Source organism: Octopus sinensis, linkage group LG26 (assembly GCF_006345805.1).
Source record: "Octopus sinensis linkage group LG26, ASM634580v1, whole genome shotgun sequence".
Taxonomy (NCBI): Eukaryota; Metazoa; Mollusca; class Cephalopoda; order Octopoda; family Octopodidae; genus Octopus; species Octopus sinensis.
This window is the reverse complement of record NC_043022.1, coordinates 24810635-24821244: the sequence shown is the minus strand read 5'-3', so window position 1 is coordinate 24821244 and position 10610 is coordinate 24810635.

The following is a 10610-nucleotide window of genomic DNA, read 5'->3' as shown; positions in this document are numbered from 1 at the left end:
ATATTTATATCAGTGTGTGTATATATGTCTATATAGATTACATACAACTAGCTAAACAGACATACACATAATACATATACGTTATCACACACAGAGATATATGGAATATATATGGTACATATGTAGTTATGTGTGTGTGTGTATGTGTGTGTGGCTCTGTGGTAAGTAGCTTGCTTTCAATCTATCTATCTATCTATGCATGTATGCGTGTATGCATGCGTGTGTGCATGCATACGCACATGCGTTTGTGTGGCCTTGCTATTTGGTGAAGGAGCATGGCCCAATGGTTAATAATGATCAGATTAAGATCATTAGATTGCAGGTTCAATTCCTCTGGTTTAAGAAATACTGGGCTTTACAATTGCTATAACAGATGCTGTTATTGTGGTGGTGTGGTGGTGGCGGTGGTTGTGGTGGTGATGGTGTCGGTGGTGGCAGTGGTTGTGGTGGTGGTGATGGTGGTGGTGGCGGTGGTGGTGGTGGCGATGGCAGTGGCGGCGGTAGTTGTGGTGGTGGTGGTGGTGGCGGCGGTGGTGATCCTGGTTGTGGAATTGTTAAGGATGTTGTGAAGGTGTGGTTACTGCATTTGTTGTTGCTATGGTAGTACTTGTTGTTGTCGTAGTTTCTTTCAAGTGTTTTCAAGTTGTTGTTGCTACTGTTGAGTGAAAGTGGCGGGGGTAAAATGTCACTCAAATGTTAGTGCATGTGTATAGATTTAAATATATGCACTCAGTTATACGAACACACGTTTATGTGAACATATTTACTTTATCTCTTGAGCAAGGTACTTTGCTCTACACTTTTAATCTCCTCGGCAGATAGAAAGTGTTTGATCTTGGGTGTGTATGTATATGTAAATAATTGTAAGTACATGTAGAAAACATCAATACATATAAAGACACACATACACACACAAACACACACACACATATATACATACCTACATCTATATATATGTTTGAGTGTTGTATAGGAAAACCCAATATATATCACTAATTCCTTTAAATCTTCAACATGTAACTGAGTTTGTTAATCTTATATCTCTTTATTGCCCACAAGGGGCAAAACATAGAGTGGACAAACAAGGACAGACAAAGGGATTAAATTGATTACATTAACCCCAGTGCATACCTGGTACTTAATTTATCGACCCCGAAACCGAAAGGATGAAAGGCAAAGTTGACCTCGGCGAAATTTGAACTCAGAACATAGCGGCAGATGAAATACCTATTTCTTTACTACCCACAAGGGGCTAAATACAGAAGGGACAAACAAGGACAGACAAACGGATTAAGTCGATTACATGGTTTTGAGGAGTGTGGAACTACATCTTATTTCTTTACTGCCCACAAGGGGCTACACACAGAGGGGACAAACAAATTAAGTCAATTATATCGACCCTGGTGCGTAACTGGTACTTATTTAATCAACCTTGAAAGGATGAAAAGCAAAGTTGACCTCAGCGAAATTTGAACTCAGAACACAGCAGCAGATAAAATACCTATTTCTTTACTACCCACAAGGGGCTAAACACAGAGGGGACAAACAAGGACAGACAAACGGATTAAGTCGATTACATGGTAAAAAGCATAATTTGAGCGTGGCTGTTGCCAGTACTGCCTGACTGGCCCTCTTGCCGGTGACATGTAAAAGCACCCACTACACTCTCGGAGTGGTTGGCATTAGGAAGGGCATCCAGCTGTAGAAACTCTGCCAGATCAGATTGGAGCCTGCTCCAGTTATCTGGTTCGGCAGTCCTCAGTCAAATCGTCCAACCCATGCTAGCATGGAAAGCGGACATTAAACGATGATGATGATAATGAATTCAAATTCATCTTTTTGGAATCAATAAAATAGGTCCTAATCAAGCACTGGAATCGATGAAATCGAGTTGCTCCCTTCCTTCAAAATTGCAGCCCTTGTGCCAAAATTTCAAACGAGTGTTATTAGTATTGCTCTGACCTTGAGCCTAAATCATCCTCATCATCATCATTATTATTAATGTGGCAAAATGGCAGAATCATTAGCATGCCAGGTGAAATGCTTAGCGCCATTTCATCTGTCTTAATGTTCAGAGTTCAAATTCTGTTAAGGTCAACTTTGCCTTCCATCCTTTTGGGGTCAATAAAATAAGTACCAGTAGAACACTGGGGTCCTCCGAAGTTGCTGGCTGTGTCCCAAAATTTGAAACCATTATTATTATTATTATTTATTATTATTATTATTATTATTATTAAGGCGGCAAGCTGGCAGAAACGTTAGCACACCGGGCGAAATACTTTCTGGTATTTCGTCTGCCGCTGCGTTCTGAGTTCAAATTCCACCTAGGTCGACTTTGTCTTTCATCCTTTCAGGGTCGATAAATAAAGTACCAGTTTCGCACTGGGGTTGATGTAATCGTCTTAATCTGTGTGTCTGTCCTTGTTTGTCCCGTCTATGTTTTAGCCCCTTGTGGGTAATAAAAAAAAAATTATTATTATTATTATTATTATTATTATTATTATTATTGGTATTAATATTTATTGCTCGCTCTGTAATTCATTCAACAACTGTTTCTGATACTACCCCAACATCCTCATCTCACTTTCCTTCCTCCTACCCAACCCACCACCACCACCACCACCACCGCCACCACCACCACCGCCACCACCACCACCGCCACCACCACCACCGCCACACTCCACATCCCAACACACCCTGTCCTACGAATTTTCATTCATTGTCGCTAAACATTCAATTGATAATTACATTGCAATGATAACACTAATTATTGATTTTGCTTTTAATTAATGACTACATTGTTAAGTAACGATTTCACACCATACATTGCAGATTTATCATTTCTGTAGCACAAATTAGAAATACATATCGGAAAATGTGTAACAATTGATTTTTTCCATTTTATTTATTGAGATTTTTATTGCAGTTATTGTTGCTTTTTGCTAAAAAAATTTTATACTTCCTGAATGTATTTTTTTAATAATTCTCAATTTAATAATAATAATAATAACAACAACAACAACAACAACAACAGCAATTATAATAATAATAATAATAACAATAATAATAACAACAACAACAACAACAACAACAACAACAATAATAACAATAATAAAAACAATAATAATAATAATAATAATAATAATAATAACAATAACAATAACAATAACGATAATAACAACAATAATAATAACAACAACAACAACAACAACAACAACAACAATAATAACAATAATAATAATAACAATAATAATAACAACAACAACAACAACAACAACAACAACAATAATAACAATAATAAAAACAATAATAATAATAATAATAATAATAATAATAACAATAACAATAACAATAACGATAATAACAACAATAATAATAACAACAACAACAACAAAAACAATAATAATAATAATAATAATAATAATAATAATTATTATTATTATTATTATTATTATTATTAGTTAAAATTTCACTGCGATCAGCTTTTGTCTTTCATCCTTCTGGTGGTGGTGGGGTCAATAAAATAAGTACCAGTTGAATACTGGGGTTGATATAATTGACTTACCTCCTCCCCGGAACTTGCTGGCCTTGTGCCAAAATTTGAAACCATTATTATTATCATCGTTATCATTACTATTAGTATTATCAAGGCTGCGAGCTGGCAGAATTGTTAGCATGCTGGGCAAAATACTTACCAGCATTATGTCCATCTTCATGCTCTAAGTTCAAATTCTGCCAAGGTCAACTTTGTCTTTCACCTTTCCAGGGTCGGTAAATTAAGTACTAGTGAAACACTGGGAGTCGATTTAATTGATTTGTCCTGTCCCCCAAAGTGGTTGCCCTTGTGGCAAAATTTGAAACCATTGTTATTATTATTATTATTATTGTTACTGCCTGATGGCACGTAAAAGCTCCCACTACACACTCCGAGTGGTTGGCATTAGGAAGGGCAACCAGCTGTAGAAACTCTGCCAGATCAGATTGGAGCCTGGTGCAGCCATCTGGTTCACCAGTCCTCAGTCAAATCGTCCAACCCATGCTAGCATGGAAAGCGGATGTTAAACGATGATGATTATTATTATTATTATAATTATTATTATCATTGTTATTATTATTATTATTACAATTATTATTATTATTGAGTGTGAGAGCGCATGCCATCAAAGTGACACTGGAGTAAAGTATACAAAGCCCAGTATACCCATCATGACTACACGTCTGATAAGGGTACACTAGGCGCATGCATCACAACCATATGTGCGCGATATAGTGATCTTATATCAAGATAAACAGCACATGACCTTGCCGGTGGGGCCCAGTTATAATTTTCTTCTGGTCGAGTAGTCCATCCCGCTCAAAAGGTCCCTGAATAAGGGTTGGTTAAGGATGTTGAACGAAACACACATGTTTCCAGAGGTGAATTATTCAAACCCCAAAGAATCCCTCTCAACACATGGTTATGATGCTCCCCCACTACTTCTTCTCGTGATCAGAGATGCCCATATCATCAGCCACCAAGGGACATACTCAACCTGTTATGGTCAAACAACTGACAAGCAAATCTGTGGTATTGAGCAGAATATTTGCTGTAGCCCATCTTTTATACCAAGACAAAACAATGTACATGATAACACTTCCGATCAGTTAAGATCAGAAGCCATGAGAGCCACTGCCTGGTACTGCATCAGGGCATTTATTACAATTATTATTATTATTATTATTATTATTATTATTATTATTATTACTATCTCTATATATATAAACGGCAAAATGTCTGTGTGTGTGTCCTTTATACAAATCCACAATTTTTCAGTTAGAGAGCTTGCACTTTCTATGGTCATTCAAAACCATCCAAGGGTGGTCATGCACATCTTTACATTTCCCCAGTCACCCCGCAAAGCCATTAAAAAATCAATATAAGTGACTTTATTGTTGATTTTTTATCCAAAACCCAATCAAATGCCCTAAACCTGATACACCAATTGAATGCCAGCTAACTGTATGTGGGTGGTCAGAGATTTGGACAGTACTCGCGTGTATGTGCGCACACATGCAGCTGTATATGCATGCACTAGCACAATTATTATTATTATTATTATTATTATTATTATTATATTATTATTATTATTATTATCATTATTATTAAATTACGAAGATTGATGTAACTGTCCATGAAGGTAAATGCACTATTAGGAAAGCAATAAAATGCAAATTGACTTTGTTTACCAAACTGAAAATACTTCGACAGTATGTCTGCCTTCTTTGAATGCAATTTATAGTGAATCACAATTGAAGAAAATCAAAAATGGCACAATTAAAATTAACGATGAATGTCAAACTTTCATACCAAATTATAGCAGTCAAAGTAAAATTTATGACTGAACTAGCAGTATCGCCCGGCGTTGCTCGGGTTTGTAAGGGAAATAACTATAAAGCACTTTTAGAGAGTTATAGAGAGTTATATCCCGTCCAACCCATGCTAGCATGGAAAGCGGACGTTAAATGATGATGATGATAGCCAAAAAATAGCAAAAAAATGGGAAAAAAATGATGGTAAATTTTTTTTGATAGTTAAAAAGGCCAAGTTGCGTCCCCTACACCATCTGCGATTTGTGTTTCTGATTGTCGACCCCATGTCGAATTTATCGATCTTTTTCAGAACTGGGGGAACTTTTCAAAATTTTCGCTGCGTTAGTTTTGAATTATGACATTGGGCTATGTGTGTGTCAAGTTTCATCAGAATCGGTTGAAAGCCGTGGTCAGAGTGAGGGTACAACCAAACAGACACACAGAAACACGCACAGACAAACTGCCGTTTATATAGAGAGAGATTTCTTTAATCCTTTAGCATTTAAACCAGCCATATCCAGCCAAAATATTCTCCCCTGTTTTATATTCAAAATGGCCAGATCTGGCCTCTCACACCAGCCCTACTATATAATTCCAAAAATGAATAGTTACTTCATCAAAATCCCAAAGCTACAAGATAATGCAGGATTAATTTAGAACAATGTGAATAAATAAGCTTTATCAAAATTGAAATCGATCAACATAAATGGAAATTGTAGCTGTGATACCAGTGCCGGTGGCACGTAAGAGAACCATCCGAATGTGGCCGTTGCCAGCGCCACCCCGACTGGTCTCCATGCCGGTGGCACATAAAAAGCACCGTCTGATTGTGGCCATTGCCAGCCTCGTCTGGCACCTGTGCAGGTGGCACATAAAAAGCACCCACTACATTCACGGAGTGGTTGGTTTTAGGAAGGGCGTCTAGCTGTAGAAACACTGCCAGATCAGACTGGGCCTGGCGCAGCCTTCTGGCTTCCCAGACCCCAGTTGAACCGTCCAACCCATGCTAGCATGGAAAACGGACGTTAAACGATGATGATACTTTTGATAGAATAATGCAAATACTAAAGGGTTAATGATTAATTGGCGCCAAAATTTCACAGGTATTTCAAAAGTAGTGAATGACAATTGTCAATATATTTCACAAAGATATCCCTGTTTCAAAGAACTGTTTCCTCATGCACTTAACCTTTAAACATAACTAAAATATAAGACAACTACTAACCAATACCTCTAATTATAATCAAAACTCCATTGGGGTTATTGAAAGCTGTACCCTAAAAACAGTTGCAAGAGCTTTAGGTCCTGTTCTTTGTGCAACAGCATGTTTCAGATCAAATCTATTATAAATTCTAACGGGATGTTAGGGGTGGCTGTGTGGTATGTAGCTTGCTTTCCAACCACATGGTTCCGGGTTCAGTCCCACTGCATGGCACCTTGGGCAAGTGTCTTCTACTATAGCCTCGGGCTGACCAAAGCCTTGTGAGTGAATTTAGTAGACGGAAACTGAAAGAAGCCCGTTGTATATATGTATGTATATATATATATGTATGTATGTGTGTGTGTATATATTTGTTTGTGTGTCTGTTTGTCCCCTCAACATCGCTTGACAACCGATGCTGGTGTACTTATGTCCCCGTAACTTAGTGGTTCGGCAAAAGAGACCGATAGAGCTGGCAGAAACGTTAGCACGCTGGGCAAAATGCTTAGCAGCATTTCGTTTGCCGCTACATTCTGAGTTCAAATTCCGCCGAGGTCGACTTTGCCTTTCATCCTTTCAGGGTCAATTAAATAACGCACTGGGATCGATATAATCGACTTGGTCCATTTGTTTGTCCTCTCTGTGTTTGGCCCCTTGTGGGTAGTAAAGAAATAGAAAAGAGACCGATAGAGTAAGTACTAGGCTTACAAAGATTAAGTCCTGGGGTCGATCTGCTCCACTAAAAGCAGTGCTCCAGCATGGCCACAGTCAAATGACTGAAACAAGTAAAAAGAGTATTTATACGGGTGGAACTTGTAGCGGTTTCCATTTGGTGTACAGAGCTGAATACACCAAACACAACTTATGTGCAGCAGAAAAATTAAACAAAAGCTTTTTGCGGGCATGGGTTTGATGTCAGGCCCAATAACACTAGTTCGAGAAAAATTACCAAGCATTTTACATGAAACAACAGTAAAATTAAGGAACACACAAAAGTACACATTTTCAGAAAATATTCCGACTCCACTGCACTCTCTGTCCTCAAAACACATGAAAATAAATAGCTTTGTGAGTTACAAGTCTAACACCCTGGTGGGATGAACAAAATGACAGAATTCCATCAGACTTATACAAAATGATTTGACTGAGTTCATTTTCCATTTTCCCATTTGTTATCTTGAACTTGAAGAAGACAGATATTTTATCAAAATACTGTTCAGTTCAATAAACAAAATCAATCTGTTTTATTCTAGGTCACATCAAGCTCATCTAATTGTGTGTCATTATTATTATTATTATTTCCTTCTTTCTTCAAATTTTCTTCCGTTTCTCGCCAAGTGTTTTCCGTACACCTAGGGCAGAGAAGCTCATTGTATGCATTTCCAGATTACACATGCAAATTTACAGCTTAAATATGAATTTTTAAAAAAATGAATAAATAAATAAATTCATGAATGGATGTTGTTTTCACAACAATAATGCTCTTCTTAGTACATGAGCCGTTCCAGTTAATACAATTTTTTGCACTTTCCATAGGGATGGTAAGCCTGGAATCATTTCCAAATAGGTTTCAGTACCTTTTTTTTATTATTCCTAGAGATCCTCCAATCATTGGTACTGTAGTCGCCTTGACTATTATTATTATTATTATTATTATATTATTATTATATTATTATTATCATTATTATTATTAGTAGTAGTAGTAGTAGTAGTAGTAGTAGTAGTAGTAGTAGTTGATTCTGGTTGATTCTGTGAGAGCAGACAGCAACCTGTTGTCAGAGGTCTCACAGGGTCTCTTTCCGCAAATTATAAGCGTTGGTACTTGAATCTTAACTTACCATGGAAGTCACTGAACTATTATTATTGTTGTTAAGGTGGTGAGCTGGCAGAGCTGTTGCATACCAGGCAAAAGGCTTAGCAGAATTTCGTCCATCTTTACACTCTGAGTTCAAATTCCACTGAGGTCGACTTTGCATTTCATCCTTTCAGGGTTGAGGAAATGAGTACCAGTTGAACACTGGGGTCAATGTAATCAACTGCCACCTTCACTGAAATCACTAGCCTTGTACCAAAATTTGAAACCATTATTATTGTTGTTGTTGTTGTTGTTGTCGTTGTCGTCGTCGTCGTCTCTGTTGCTCTGCCTCAATGGCCGGAATTACAAGTTTCAGTATTGGAGTCATTTATCATAACCCTGGGCCTTCTCCTCCCAGGTGTATGGAAAGATGCTAGAGCTCTTCATATGTCTCATCAGCACATCCTTGTATTGCAGCCTTTGGCTACCGTGGCTCTTCCTGTCCTATCACAGTTCAGAAGAAAAACAACTGCCTTTGAGAGCCAGCTGCCCTTTATCCTGCAAATACATCCTGCTCAGTGTAGGTGTGATGAGGTAACGATAGCCTCTACACCAACCATGCCAATGTGGTGCATGACCTCTGAGTCAGGGACGTGACCCTACCATCTGATATGCAAGATGGAGTGCAGATGACAAAGTTGGACTCGCATCAGTGCCTTGCCTCGATGTGTCTATGATAGAGGGCCATGCATTCTGTGACATAGAGGAGGTGAGGAAGCTCTGTGATCCCTACACCTTTATCTTTTTGTTGCAGGCAAAATCATGGCAGATCCATAGATGCTTCTTAAAAGAGTCAAAAGCCTTTGTGGCAGACTGACTCTACCATCTGATATGCAAGATGGAGTGCAGATGACAGAGTTGGACTTGCATCAGGGCCTTGCCTCGATGTGTCTATGATAGAGGGCCATGCATTCTGTGACATAGAGGAGGTGAGGAAGCTCTGTGACCCATACACCTTTATCTTTGTGTTGCAGGCAAAATCATGGCAGCTCCATAGATGCTTCTTAAGAGAGTCAAAAGCCTTTGTGGCAGACTATATTCACCTCCCAACTTTGAGACCAGAAGAGTCTGTACAAGTTGAATGGATAGATGATGATTTAGAACAGAGATACAACAAGAATATTGAACAAAAAACTTTACAAAATCAACAAAGTATGAGAAACACTCCTGAACGAATCAGAAACAGGAAATCTTATTACAGGATATAGGTTTAAAAATTTCAACTTTTATCAGAGAGATTTAATATGACACATTGAGAGGAGTATCAAGTGCATGTTAAATGTTCCTTCATGGCTGTCAAGAGTCATCACTCTTCTCATCCCCCAAATAGCCAAACCACCACAGCTGAAAATTACCACCCAATAGTCAGCCAAAACATTCATGTCTAAGATGTAGACAAGCTACCTCATCCTGTTTCTTCTATAGGACTGTGGTACAACTAACGATGGTGAAACTCCTAAACAAGCTGGCTAAACTTGGGTTTGTGGGGGAGAGAATGCAACTCTTAATTCGAGTGTGACAAATGATTGGGATATCTGGGACAATAGAAATGTGCTAGACCCTTTTTAAAATTTAAAGGAGGATGAACAAAACAAGCTGCTTTCCTTCACAACTTTGCTACCGAGCAGATGGTTGGTTAAAATTAACACAAAATTAAAAAGAGAATACACACACACACACACACACACACACACACACACACACACACACACACATGCACACACACACACACACATGCACACACTAATTCCCTGTTCCTCATTTGCTGTTTCAATTTTTGTAGGCCATTGATGACAAGTGAACTGAGTTAGTGGGTCTCCCCCTCATATTTTTTAATGGTTTTGTTACACTGAGCTAAGATGTGTCAGAGTTTATTTCTAGGTAAAAGACATCTTTGCCTCTGTCTCACTATCAGTCCATGGTGGGATACAGACCCTCTTGTTGAATGGTAGGTCTGTCGGGTAGATCCTCATCACGTCATACAATTTGTTGTTGGGGTCATAGAAGAGAGAGTCTAGGATGCTACAAGTATTACTACTGTTATAGTAGTTGTTGCTGCTGCTGCTGCTGTCTTCTTCTTCTTCTTCTTCTTCTTCTTCTTCTTCTTCTTCTTCTTCTTCTTCTTCTTCTTCTTCTTCTTCTTCTTCTTCTTCTTCTTCTTCTTCTCTTCTTCTTCTTCTTCTTCTTCTTCCAATCAGGACTCAC